A 14,172-nucleotide genomic window follows, 5' to 3' on the forward strand; every position below is an offset into this window, starting at 1 on the left:
AGTATGTTATATGCATGTATTAAAATGTCACGATGAAACCCATTATTCTGTATAACTGATATGTGCTAAGTTTCAGATAATGTGTATTAAATTCCTTCATTTATTAGTTATGGTGTGACAAATTTCTAGTCTTCGAGAATGTATAATGCAAGAAAACTTCTTGTAGGCCCATCCATATGGTTCCATATTCAGATTTCACACACATACTCTCACCTTTGTCACAAGCTCTGTTGCTCACCACAGGGTGACCCTAGACAAGTACCTTCATCTCTTTAAGCCTTGGTTTTTTCCTTAGACTAGTTAGAGTTCATAAAGTATCATGTTTTGTTAACACAATGTGACTACCACTGACATGGATGTAGCCAGGCCTGTATTTACTCAGCAACAAAAATTTTCCCTCCCTCTATTGCACCCTAAATATGGCTCTAAAATGTCAAATTGGGGAAAGAATTAGTCAGAGTTAAAAAATTTGAGGGAACAATGGTGCCAAATTGATGCCAGCTGGGAAATCCTGTCTATTTTTAATGTTTAATTTATTCACATTTTTTGCTTTGCATGTTGTCCTGTCTAAAGCATTCAGTTGCGGTGGTATCTGTTCTTCAGAAACCTGAGTCCTAACAATGTGTAAACATGGATAGAACCCTGACCATACACCTTTCCAATTCTCTGCACGTTGAAGGGTCCAGGGTAGGCCCAATTTGCAACTTTCACACTACCACTACTACTACTACTACTTCTTCTTCTTCTTCTTCTTCTTCTTCTTCTTCTTCTTCTTCTTCTTCTTCTTCTTCTTCTTCTTCTTTCTTCTTCTTCTTCTTCTTCTCCTTCTTCTCCTTCTTCTTTGGAGGTACTGGCAATTGAACTCAGGGTCTCATGCTTGCTAAGTAGGCACTTTACCACTTGAGCCACACCTCGGCCCCCACAATACTTCTTAAAAATGCACTTTTCTTTTTCCTCTCACTTGCAATAGCTTTCCCATCACGTATGTGTCATAAAGCTCCCAATCTCTCATTCTCCACTTGCAATTTTACAAAGTTCCTCTACAGCAACTAACCTTCATGATTTTCTCCTTTTTTGTTGTTTTTTGCATAAGTGGGGATTGAACCCAGGGTCGTGCACATGCTAGGCAAGTACTCTACCACTGAGCTATATCCTTAACCTAATTGTCTTCTTTTTTGACTCTACCTTGTTCAGCCTGTTAGCAGCTCTTGCTCTCCTTTGCCAAGTTATCTTATTAAGACAGTTGTATTTGTTACAATTCTACAACCCTTTCTCTTAACTACAAAGAGAGCCCCAAGTTTTTTCATAGGAAAAGTGTTAATGGACTGAATTATGTATGTTGAGACCATAAATCCTCAATGCAACTATATTGGGAGACTGGGCCTTTAAAGAAGTACCTAAGATTAAATAAGACTCCTAGGGAGGGGCTCTAATCCAATATAACTGATATCCTCATCAGAAGAGGAAGAGAACTCAGGGATGTGCTGGCCCAGAGAAAAGGCCATGTGAGGATACAGCAAGAAGGCAGCCATCTGCAAACCACGGAGACAGGCCTCAAACCAAGATTTTGCTGGCACCTTGATCTTGGACTTCTAGCTCCCAGAACTGTGAGAAAAATAATTTTTTGTTGTTTACACCACTCAGTTCTGTGGTAGCTTGTTATAGCATCCCTAACAGACTAATACTTAGGGCAACAAGTTGATCTTGGCACCCTCTCCTAAAGACTGTATGTTATACCAATATACCATTTTTATTTACATTCTCATATGTATTCAAAGTAGCTTGCACAGAGTTGAGGGTTGAAGAGATTATTTGTGGTGTCAAAGTTTCCCCCATTCCTAGATTCCCGTTTCCATGACCAATTCCATCTAAAAACCATCTTATTTACTTTGAGCTGTTTACCTGTTCCACTCTGTGGCCTCATTTTTCCATTATTTCCCCATTCTGAAGCCTGCTTAATCCTACAACCAAGCAAACCTGTCTCCTGACCCCTTTGACATAGCTAGCTGTCTTTGACAACTGTCTTTCATATGCTTCATGTTTCCTCCCTCTTGCTTCTTCTCCATCAAAGAAATGCTCACATACAGGGGCCATATGACTCAGCAGTCAGTGTATGTCCTGATAGTAATGTGCTCACATGAGAGTGGAAGATACTCTTCCCCTGTATAAATCTGCTCAGGCTGTTGTAACAAAGTACCACCCACTGACTACCTTAAAGGACAAAAATGTATTGCCATGCCTTTCTGAAGGCCAGAAGTCTAGCATCAAGGTGATGGCAGAATTGGTTCCTTCCAAGGACATTGAGGGAGAATCTGTTCCATGTCTGTCTCCTAACTTCTGGTGATTTGCTGGCAAGCTGGTATTTCTTGGCATGTAAATGCATCACTCCAGTCTCTGCCTTCATCTTGACATGCTGTTCTCTCTGAGTTCCTGTCTGCATTCAAATTTCTCCTTTTAATAAAGACAGCAGTCATATTGGATTAGGGGCCCATCCTACCCTACTCCATTATGATCTCACCAATTACATTTGCAATGACCCTATTTCCAAATGAGGTCCAATTCCGAGGGGTTGAAAGTTAAGACTTAAACATATGGATTTTAGGCAGCACAATCAAACCTATAATGCCTATCTTTTTTTTTTTTTTAACATTTTATTTATTTTTTTTTTATTCATATGTGCATACAAGGCTTGGTTCATTTCTCCCCCCTGCCCCCACCCCCTCCCTTACCACCCACTCCACCCCCTCCCGCTCCCCCCCTCAATACCCAGCAGAAACTATTTTGTCCTTATCTCTAATTTTGTTGTAGAGAGAGTATAAGCAATAATAGGAAGGAACAAGGGGTTTTGCTGGTTGAGATAAGGATAGCTATACAGGGCATTGACTCACATTGATTTCCTGTGCGTGGGTGTTACCTTCTAGGTTAATTCTTTTTGATCTAACCTTTTCTCTAGTTCCTGGTCCCCTTTTCCTATTGGCCTCAGTTGCTTTAAGGTATCTGCTTTAGTATCTCTGCATTAAGTATAATGCCTATCTTATACAAAAATATCATTGACGGGTCCCAGAGAACTTTAAACCCATTTGTTTCTCCCTAGTCCTTCCCAGGAGTTAAAGACAAAAAGGGGATATGGCAGAAAAATCAATGGTAGGGAGACCGTACCATTTTAAAAGAGGATTTGTGAACATATTGTCTTCACATCTCAGTTTCTCGTTTGTGCTCTGAATATGGTGGTGAGCAATAGATTGCTGAGAACACTTCTAATTCAAATATTCCCTAATTTATGAGAATGAATTACTTCCATTTCACTGCTGCATGGGAGTGAGCAGAGGCTGGGGATATAGCTTAGTGGTAGAGCAGTTGCCTAGCATGCACAGGACCCTATGTTCCATCCCCAGTACCACAAAGAAAAAAAGTTCTAAAGCAGGAATTCGTATCCTGAGAGCTAGGATCTATTCCCAAGGGAATTCCCCCAAATTATTTGCAAAATGCAGAGGTTTTATGTACCCCTCTGCCTTTCTTAGGGAATAACTCATATTTTTCACCTAATTTTCAAAGGGGCCAGGACTCCCAAGAGTTACAAACTCTGGTTAAGAGAATAAAAGGCTTGTGTCCAGAAGAGACAAAACAGTGAACTCCAGGTTCCCCTGCCAAGCAGTACTACAGTGGTCTGAGATCTCCCATGGTCATCTATCACCATTGTTAGGAATGGGGCTCCCTGGCATTTCCCCTCTTGTTGTCACTACTTGTACTTTCATCTCAGACTTGATTTCACTCAACTCATCCCTGAAGTGCCCCTGTAGGGCCTGGTGATTATCCAGTGATTATCCACTTCTTTGTAGGCCAGTTCTTCTGCATTCTAGACCTATTTCTGTACTCCCTCCCTATCTCTATCTCCTGGCCTTTGCTGAAACCTGCATCTGCTAGGACACCATGTCCCTAGGCCTCTAAATATTTTCTTCAGGTCTGGTAGAGATGAGCCAATTCGGATTATAATACACATGTGCATGGAAGCAATGCTAGGAATCTCTCTGTATAGCTATCTTTATCCCAAAGTAGCAAAAAACAATATGTCTTTCTTATTATCGCTTATGTTTTCTCTTCAACAAAATTAGAGAAGAGGGTAGAACAGGTTCTGCCTGGAAGGGAGGGGAGTTGGGGGGCAGGGAGCAAGGGGGAGAGATGGCTCAAACAATGTATACACATATGAATAAATGTATAAACAATTAAAAAATAAAGGCAGGTGGAAATGTGGACAGGGGTGTGTGTGTGTGTGTGTGTGTAATGTATGCCACCCACATTTGTATGTGTTCGCATTCACACACACACACACACACACACACACACAGTCAAATGCGAAGATTGACAGATACATGCCAGCCTTTTTCAGAGAGCTAACATATTGCCATTTAATCAGCGAGCATGAAGCACAAGTTTCTGCTCCCACTCACTAGTAAGAGACAAAGTTAAAATAAATAAATAAATATTCTCTTTATCAGACATGAGAGTCCTGGGGAAGCAAGGTTCTCATTCCTGAGCTACTATGTATTTAGGTTTCCCAAGAGTATTTGGCAAGACTGAGGTAGACGGTCACTGATGGGGGGGCCTTGGGAGTTTGGAAGCAAAGCAAGTTGTAAAGTGTCTATGGCTTTGATTATGATAAGCCAGAGGGACAAATACAGTTTTTAATTTATTTGGTGCTGGGAATGAAGCCCAGGGCCTTGCATATGTTAGGGAAGTGCTCTACCACTGTGCTACACCCCCAGTCAGCCATCACTCAATTTTTAGTTGGCATCATGCAGTATGGGAATTTGAATTTCTTTTTTTTTTTGCATCATAAACAATTACTTCCACTTCAATTACTTCTTTCAGTTGATATGTCATATTGGCTTTAAAATTATTAAATCCTTTTTAAAGTGTGTGTGTACTATATCAATGCATATACTTTTATCAATGCATGCATGAAATTTTTAAGGGTTCAGTGAAGGATCAGTTTAAATAATGATATATTTGGCATGATGGCTTTACTGCTAATTGTTATTTAAGATTTTTATTGCTTTGATACCCATGTTTATTTCACTACTTTTCACAAGAGCTGAGGAGCCCAACAACCAATGAATGGATAAAGAAAAATGAAATTCTGTCATTTGTAGGAAAATGGATGGAACTGGAGATCATCATGCTGCATGAGATAAGCCAAGCTCAAATGGCCAGATAGCATATGTTCTCTTTCATTTTTTGAACCTAGACCTAAAAGTATGATAACAACAACAACAATAATAATAATGGGGCATGAATGTAAATTCAGGACCATCTTGGGGGGAGGATGAGGAAAGGAGAGGATACTAAGTGGCAAAGAGGATTGAAGTACATTTCATATATACATGTGAAAACAGTGTAATGAAACCCAAATACTGTTGAAAAGGGGGGAGAAGGGAGGAGGAATGAAAATGTAATGGAGGTGTGAACTTGTTTAAAGTACACTGTACATATGGATGGAATTATCACAATGAAATCTTCCCTTCAGATTATTTATGTATACTAATTCAAAAATAAAACATAATTTAAAAAAATTACTGTTTTGAAAGAAGTACAAAATATATTTTAATATAAAAAGGCAAACTCCTTCTCTTGGTACTCATGATTTAAATTTTTCCCTATCCCTTCAGCCCCTATTAGCCCTACAAGGTTCCTTTCCTTTCCAGCTTTTGAACATACGTCAGTTCTTTCCTCCACTTTTCAACCACACAAAGGTATTCACTATTCTGGAAAAGCCTTTCACTGCCTCTTCAACTTACCATGCTACTTCTCTCTGTTCTTCGCTGCTCGACTTCTTGAACACGTGATCAATATATACCTGTTTTTCTGCTAAAAAAAATCATGGTGCAGACAGAATGAAAATATGGAGGCAAAGTGCATTATATGCATGTAATAGAAATACCACAATAAACCCTTTTGTACAATTAATGTATGGTAATAAATTAAAAATGAAATTATATATATATTGTACTAACTGTAAAAAGAAGGAAAACATGGAAGCAAAGCAAGAGTAACATGTAGAGCCCAGGGTTTTGCAAAATTTGATTCAACTCAATAAATATGAACTACACTCATCACTGTTCTAGGCCCCTGGGATAAAAACTGAATCAAATGTGGCAGGTTCAGTAATTGGTTCAAAGTCATAGTTGATGGAATCCACATTAAAGCCCAGGCATGTGACTCCAGAGTGTCCTTTGGCAGAATTATTTGATGCCAGTAGAGGGTTAGGAATTATGCTATAGGAATGTAGAGGATGACACACTTAATTATTTGGGTCATCTCAAGATAGATGAGGGGGAAAAAGATGAGAAAAGAGAGAACTGGCAAAATAACAGCTTCCTGAGAAACTTAAAGATTGGCAAAGATTTCCAGTCCTGGGCATTTATGACTGGCCAGAACTGAGAGAAACCTAGAGACCAGTAGGAGCACTTTTGGACTTGATGTTGCCCTGTACAAGGGATGCTGGGTGGGCAAGCAATTGCCAAAAGACCATAGAAAACTGGATTTCCTTTTGTGTGGATCCACATGGCCCCCTTTAATACAATTCTACCTCTTCCTCTTTTCCCTCGTTCCTTGTACCTTCTTGCTCTTTATTCTCCAGGAAAGGTCTTTGGTGCACCTTTCTCTCTGTCTCTTTCCCTCTCCCTCTACCTCCCTCCCTCCACCTCCAGACCATTTTTGCTGTAGTTATTTTGGAGAGAGGGTTTCATTTTTTGTCCAGGCCAGCCTGGAACCACAATCATCCAGATCTCAGCCTCCCAAGTAGCTAGAATTACAGGCGTGAGCCACTGGTGCCCGGTTCCTTTTTCTCTCTTAATCTTTTGTCTCAAAAAAGCATATAGCATCTGAGTCTGAACTGGAAATTAACACCCCTGATTTCCACCCTCTATCCCCAACCCTCATCCCTCAGTCTCAAATCTCCTGCTTAATGGACTGGCTACTTAGATGCTATGTTAGGCTCAAAATTTATATAAATGAACCTTTTTGGTTTCTTGTTTGTTTTTGAAATGGGACTCACTATGTTGCCCAGGCTGGCCTCAAAATCTTGGGTTTCAGTCAGCTTCTTGCTTCAGCCTCCCAAGTAGCTTGAAATACAGACATGCATAACTATGTCTGGCTCAATGAACTGATTTTCTAAAAGCTGTCTGCCTCCTTTGCAAGGCTACTTACTGTCCTTAAGAAAAACACTGTCCTCCCAACCCTTGGAGCCCTATTTAATTTCTCTTAGTCTTCTGGATGAAACAGTTGCTGAGTTCTGTCAGTGGTTTCTTAGTTTCTTTTTATTTCTTCCCTTCTTTTCAACCCTGAGGCCCTGATCCTCCCTCAGGCTCTTACCTCTATGAGTCTCCCAACAATGGTTTTGGCTTCCAAATGGTTTCTCCCATCTCTGGTTCTCTCTCCCCTTTAGTCCATCATGTGTGGAGTTGCCAAGCAAATCTGCCTAAATCACAGCTTGGATCGTGTCACTGCTTAGCTAAGAAAAGCTTTATGACTGCCCACACTTTACAAAGAAAGATGCAGGCTCCTCCTGGGACTTTGGGGGCCTTTTGGAGGCTGTTCTTTGACTGGTATGCGAAGGAACAAGCACAATAAGCCTGATGGGGAGAAATCTCAGGCTTAACAGAATCTTGCTCAAACTGCTTCTCTGTCCTGAGCCATTTCTGTGGACCCACAAACACTTTGCTGCCATTCAGAGGCCCTGCACTCTAGGCCCACTGTGTTTCACAAAATTACTTCTCAATGTATAGGATGCTATCCCTCTTCCACATTCACTATGCAAATTCCAGCCAGCCTCCAATATCCCATTCCATTCCAACTCTTTCAAAGCTTTCCCAAGATCTCTAGCCCAGTGTTCCTTCCCTCTTCCAAACATCTCTATATCACTTTATTTTTAATGCCATTCATTCGAGGATCAATCCTCTAGAGCCATCATTGGATGATGCACTGGCATGGCAAATTGTCAGTTTTCTGTACATCTTTGTATGTTCAGTGCCAAACCAAGTACTGACAGATGATATAAAGTTACATCTGACACCTGTCTGCACAATAGTTAACATTGTTAAATTTTTTATTATTTCAAACATATAGAAAATGTACCAATATAACAGACAGCCATACTACCAGTTCCCATATTTAACAGATGCAAATATTGAACCAAATTTGTCTCTGAAATTTTAAAAATAAAGAAAACAAAAAATAGAAAATGTCATAGAGAACAGTTAAAACTCATTCTCCATTATCTCCCTTTCCCCCACACATCACATCCAAGATGCTGACTGCTAAAGATGGCAATCTCCAGGCTCCTTTGCCTTCTGACTTCCAGAGGCTGTGCCCCTGAGAGGCATGGCAGAAGATGAGAGGAGAGATGAGAGAGCCCTGCCCTGCCCTGCTCCTGTAGACCAGAAAGGTTGCCAGATAAAATACAGGCTGCCCAGCTAAATTTTAATTTCAGATAAACGCCTAATATTTTTTCAGTATAGGTTTGTTCTAAATATTGCATGGGCCATATTTACACTAGACAACCATTTATCATTTATCTGAAAATAAAATTGAACTGGGTGTCTTGGGTGTTTTTGTTTGTTTGTTTGCTAAATCAGGAGAGACTCCTAGAACAGGAATTTCTATTGTGTTTATTATTTCCTAAAATAATATCTCCAGCATGGTTTTGGTTCTGTTAATTATAAATGATTTAGTTTCATGTTCTTAAGATGACCCTCAATCCAGTTTTCAGTTACCTGTGGCCCGTATCGGGTCTTTAATAGGGCATGGACAGTCATCCTTTTCAGGGAGAGGGAAGTGGGGGGGGTGCTGTGGTTTGTAGGTTGACAATGGCTCCCTGGGACTGTGGGTATGACCAACCTATGAGGTATGTCCAGGAAGGAGACTGAGGAACATGCTCTTGCCTCAAGCTTAGCATATTCTGGACTCAGTCTCCCCTTCATTTTTACACTGGCACATGCCTCTGAGCAAACCAGCAGGAATTTGTCTTTGGAACCAGGTCTCTGCCATTCCAAGTCCTCTATCCCAGGGACCCAGTGCTCAGAGGCCTGACTCTGCCATCTTTCCCAGTCTTACAGCCCCTGAGTATCAGATTTGATCTCCCAGATTAGTCTTGCCTGGTTGAAGAAGTTTCTTTGCTGTCAGGGTATTACAAAGCAAGGAGACAGATTACTGCCTAGAAAGACATTAATGATGGTGAAATGGGTTGCCTCCTGGGAGCATTTGTATTTTTGTTTTGTTTTTTTTTTTTTTTAGGTCCCTCTGTTCTGAAAACTGTTCTGTTCTCCATTGGTACAGAACAGTCTATTCAGAAATTTCAGTTTCCAAGAAGGCTTATTTCAATAATTTTTGATGCTTTGGCTATCTGTTTAAACAACCTAGACTTGTAACTTGAAGGCTAATCAAATATCTTCTTAATTTAATATTTTGAGTTGAATTAGGAATGAATCAAGTTTTAGCTGCTATATATAGCTATATTTATATTTAGCTGCTAATAATTTGTTAATTGTTTCTAAAACTGAAAGAATCTTAGGAATAGCCCTTCCATTTTCCATAACCTTTCATCTCACTCCTCATCATTTCCTGGCCATGAAGGCCCAGGGTTCCTGCTCTCTCACGAGGAAGGCCGATTTCCAGGCCCACGTGAGTACCTAGAATTTGAGAGCATTTGTATTTTAATCAGTAATGCAAACAGCTGAATTTTAAGGCTATTTTAGGAGGACTTTGTGGTACTTAACACATATAAAGGCAACTTTACAGAGGAAAGTCCTTGTCTTCTTTTTCACCACTTTGTCCACAAGCTTATATTATTTTTCCTCATCCAGAAGAATTACCTGAAGATGAAGATTTTAAAAAGGTCTGGATCAAACTGTTTCATCCTGTGTCCCGCCTGCCCCTGCTCCCACCAAGTTGCATGAACCACTGAAGTTGTTTCTAGTTGTCCCATAGTACCATCTGCTGGCTGAAAATAGCAGGCACTTATAAGTTACTTTACAGTGTAGTTTACAAGACCAGTTTTTTTTTCTTAGAGAATAGGAATCATTTATTGCTTTGATTAGGTTAGGTCAGGTTCGGTTAGCTTTGCTTTGCTTTTCTTTTTCTAACATTGATTAGCTTCCGGTTCTATACAACTGACAACTTTTTAAAAGCTTTAGTTCACCTAAGACAGTATTGCCGAGTAAGTGAATTCTCAAGGGGTCTGGGCCTGAAACCATGCATTTCTAATGAACTCTCAGGTGATGCCAGTGCCACTGATATAAAGCCATATATCAGAATGAAGGGGATAGATTAGAGGAGCATACACCCCTGGGCAGGGAACTTTTATAGAACAACTCTCCTGGGTCCACTTTTTAATACTTTCAGGGGCTGCCAAAGCAAGACCATCATATGAGGCATCTCAATGGACCAAGGTTGAGGAACATGCTCAAGGTACTTGGACACAGGTCCTCTTTCCACCCTTCCACTCTGTGGGGCCTTTCAGACAATTAGCACTGTAGAAACAACTTCTTCCTCTTCCTCCACAAGGTGATTTTATCTTTCCTTATCCAGACAATTTCTTAATCTTCTGTTCTTGGAGATGTAAATTGGTCCAGATCAAGCAGAAGATTGTTGCGTTTGAGTTTTCCTGTCCTCCTCCAAGCTATGTTAAAACACTCTCTTCCACAGGGCATGGTGGTATGTAACTGTAATCCCAGGACCCAGGAGGCAGAGGCAGGGGGATTGCCAGTTCAAGGCCAGCTTGACCTTGTCTGTGTAACTAGTTCTAGGCCAGCCTCCACTTCACAGTCTCTGACTCTGTCTCACTTCACAGACTCTGTCTCAAAAAACAAGCAAACACAGTGCCATCTAGTGTCTGAAATAGCAGGCACCTGAAAGTAACTACCTCTTACAGTATTTTGTAAGAGTGATTCCTTCTTCTCTTGAAGGGAACACAAATCATGGGGAATGGGGGAGGAGGATTTGTTCTGATTCATGACACAAATGGACTTCTAAAGTTCTATGTAAGTAAAACTTTTAAAAATCCTAAAGTTCTTTAGGCAAATTTAAATAAGGATTTTAAAATTTTTGTGAGTACTTCAATGACCTACAGCTTTTACTTTTATCATGTCTTCATTTGATGGTGCAAGATTATTTGATTAGGCTTTCATCCCATCAGTATTTTTTGAAGTGTCTATTGGGGGAAGAGTTCTGTGTTTGGATCTTTGAAGGGTGAAGCTTACTGGGAACAGGGCTGGAGCAGTACAAAATCCAGCTGGGGTAGGAAGGGGTTCAGAAAGACTTCTTGGTACCATGTATGGAAAAGAACATGGGATGGGGCACATCTTCCTCCCAGCCAAGTCCAGAAAGTAAGCACCTTTCAGGAACACTTACAGTCCATGCCCAGCACCTGGGCACTTGGGCACCTGGCCATGGAGGTGCTAAGAGCAACCAGGCGGCCTTTCTTACCACAACATCAGCTGTGACTTTGAGTCTGGGTTCATAAGTCTGCAAAGCCTGTTCATGTTTTGTGCATAAGCAGTGAAAGCACCTCTCCCTCTTTTTGGTTTAGCCCAATGTCACAGGGGACAAGTTCAGGAATACTTTTGCCCCAGACTCCCACATAATTTATAATAAAACCATTTTCCCATTTAAAAAACCTTACTTCTTAGGGCTGATGGACTAGATCAAGTGGTAGAGAGCCTGATTAATGAGCACGAGGCCCTGAGTTCAACCCCCCACCCAGTACTACCACCAAAACAAGCCCCCTCCTTCTTTGTCCATAGGGCCTAGACTCTGTTTTAAGGGACCAAGACTGTGAGATAAATTTGATGAATTTCTTTCTTGGACTTATTCCTCATATAGCTAAGGCTCTGTCACTGTGCTGAGTTCAATTCTCTATTCTTGTAGGAAGTTTATTCCTAGAAGACTCCTTGGGCCTTGTATAAATTCAAGTTCCTTTCAGATGCAAGACTCAGAAATCCAAGTCAACTGGATAAAGCAAGAGAAGGAGAGGGTAAGAAGAAGAAGAAGAAAATGAGGAGGAGAAGTAAAAGAACAACAAGAGAGAAAAAAATGAAAGAAAAGAAAGTAGGAAGAAAGAAAGAAAAGGGAAAAGAAACAATGGATTGCCTATGTTATTGGGGAATTGAGGGGTGAACTTCAGGCATGGAGGAATCCAGGGGTCCATAAAAAGTTGTCAGGACTTTCTCTATTTTCAACTCTTAGCTCTGCTTCTTTCTGTTTTTCCTCATTCTCTCCCAGTTTATAAGGGTTTCTTACGTGGGATGGGAGTACGACCACAAAAACCTTCAGGGTTATTACAGTGCAGCTTGAGATTCAAGGAAAATAAGAGTGGTTCTTATTGCCAGCACCTGTAGATATGATTCTCAGAGATGCACTCTCCTAGCCTTGCTTGAGTTCATATACTCATCCCTTGAACAAATCAGAGGCCAAAGGAATCAGGTAGCAGAGTCAAGTGGTATGGTCACATGTGACTTTGAGATGACTCCCAGTGATCTTGCCTCTTGGTATTTATTCCCTTGCATAATGTCCTTCCACGTTGTGTCAGACTGGCCAGTGTGATCAATAGAATAAGGCAGGTATGACTTCTGACACGAGGTCATAAAAGACACTGCATATTCTTCTTTGTCTTTCTCTTGGATCACTCCCTCTGGGAGAAACCAGATGCATGACCTGAGTAGAGAACCACATGATAAGGAACTAAAGCTTCATGTTAACAGCTGGGTGAGTGAGGATGGAAGTGGATCCTCCAGCCCCAATCAAGATGTCAGATAATTGTAGTCAAAGCTGACATCTGAATTGCCACCTCATGAGACTCTGAGCTGGAACCACCCAGCTAAGCCACTTCCAAATTCCTGATCTTTAGAAATTGTGAGATAACAGCCAGGTGTAGTGGCTCATGCCTGTAATCCTAGATACTTGGGAGGCTGAGATGAAGGGGATCATGGTTTGAGGCCAACCTGGGCAACCAATAGCTGGGTGTGGTGGTGCCCACTTGTCATCCCAGCTACTGCAGGAAGAATAAATAGGACCATGGTCCAGGGTCCAGGCTGGCCTGGGCAAAAAGCAAAACCTTACCAAAAAATAGCCAGAACAAAAAAGCTGGAGGTGTGGCTCAAGTGATAGAGCATGTGTACAGCAAGCACAAAGTCCTGAGTTCAAACCCCAGTATTGTCAAAAAGAAAAAAAAAAGAAATTGTGAGATAATAAATGTTTGCTGTTGTAAGCTACTAAGCTTTTGGGTAATTTGTGATGCAGCAATAGGATGCAGTATATGTACCAGTGTATGTGGTCAGGGAAACCAGGTGATATAATTCAATGTCCCATCATAACCAGAACAGAATCAAGTAGGATAAGTGGCAGTTTCCCAATAGAAACTAATACAGGAAAAATGGTGACCTTGCTGATCCTTGAAAGGATGCTGAACAGGCCAAAGTAACAGCTGTCCACTGTTATCTTTTAGGCAAGTAGGAGTTCTGCCTACTGCCAGGGCTCCAAACCTGCCCAGGTATGCCTGAAGCTCAGTGATGGATTGGGTCTAGCCTCTACTTACTACTACTGAAAGAGTAAGTATCAAATGTACTAAGTTACGTTTTCCCTGTTACCAAGGGTTTGGGCTTTGGGGCCAGCTGTGTGACCATAGACAAGTTGCCTCTCTAAGAGTCAGTTTCATCATGCATAAACTGAGGGTAACATTTGCATCTACTTCTTGGATGACAGTGAAGATTAAATGGTCATCCCCAGCTCAGTACTTCCCAGTTGAATCCCATTAATTGTTAACTGTCAGTATGTTTGTTTTGGTGGTACTGGAGTTTGAACTCAGGGCTTGCATGCTTGCAGGGGCTTTACCACTTAAGCCACACCTCTAGCCCTTTTTCCTCTGGTTATTTTGGAGATAGGGTCTCAGTTTTTGCCTAGGCCAGCCTGGACCACGATCCTCCTATTTTAAGCTTCCTATTATTGCTGGGATGATAGGCATGCACCACAACGCTCAGCTTTTTTTTCCATTGTGATGAGATCTTGCAAACTTTTTTGCCACGCTGGCCTGGAACGGTGATTCTCCCTACTTCAGCCTCCCAAGAAGCTAGGATTACAGGCAAGAGCCACCAGCACCTGGCTTGACTGTTAGTATTATAT

This window comes from Castor canadensis, chromosome X (genome assembly GCF_047511655.1).
Source record: "Castor canadensis chromosome X, mCasCan1.hap1v2, whole genome shotgun sequence".
Classification (NCBI taxonomy): Eukaryota; Metazoa; Chordata; class Mammalia; order Rodentia; family Castoridae; genus Castor; species Castor canadensis.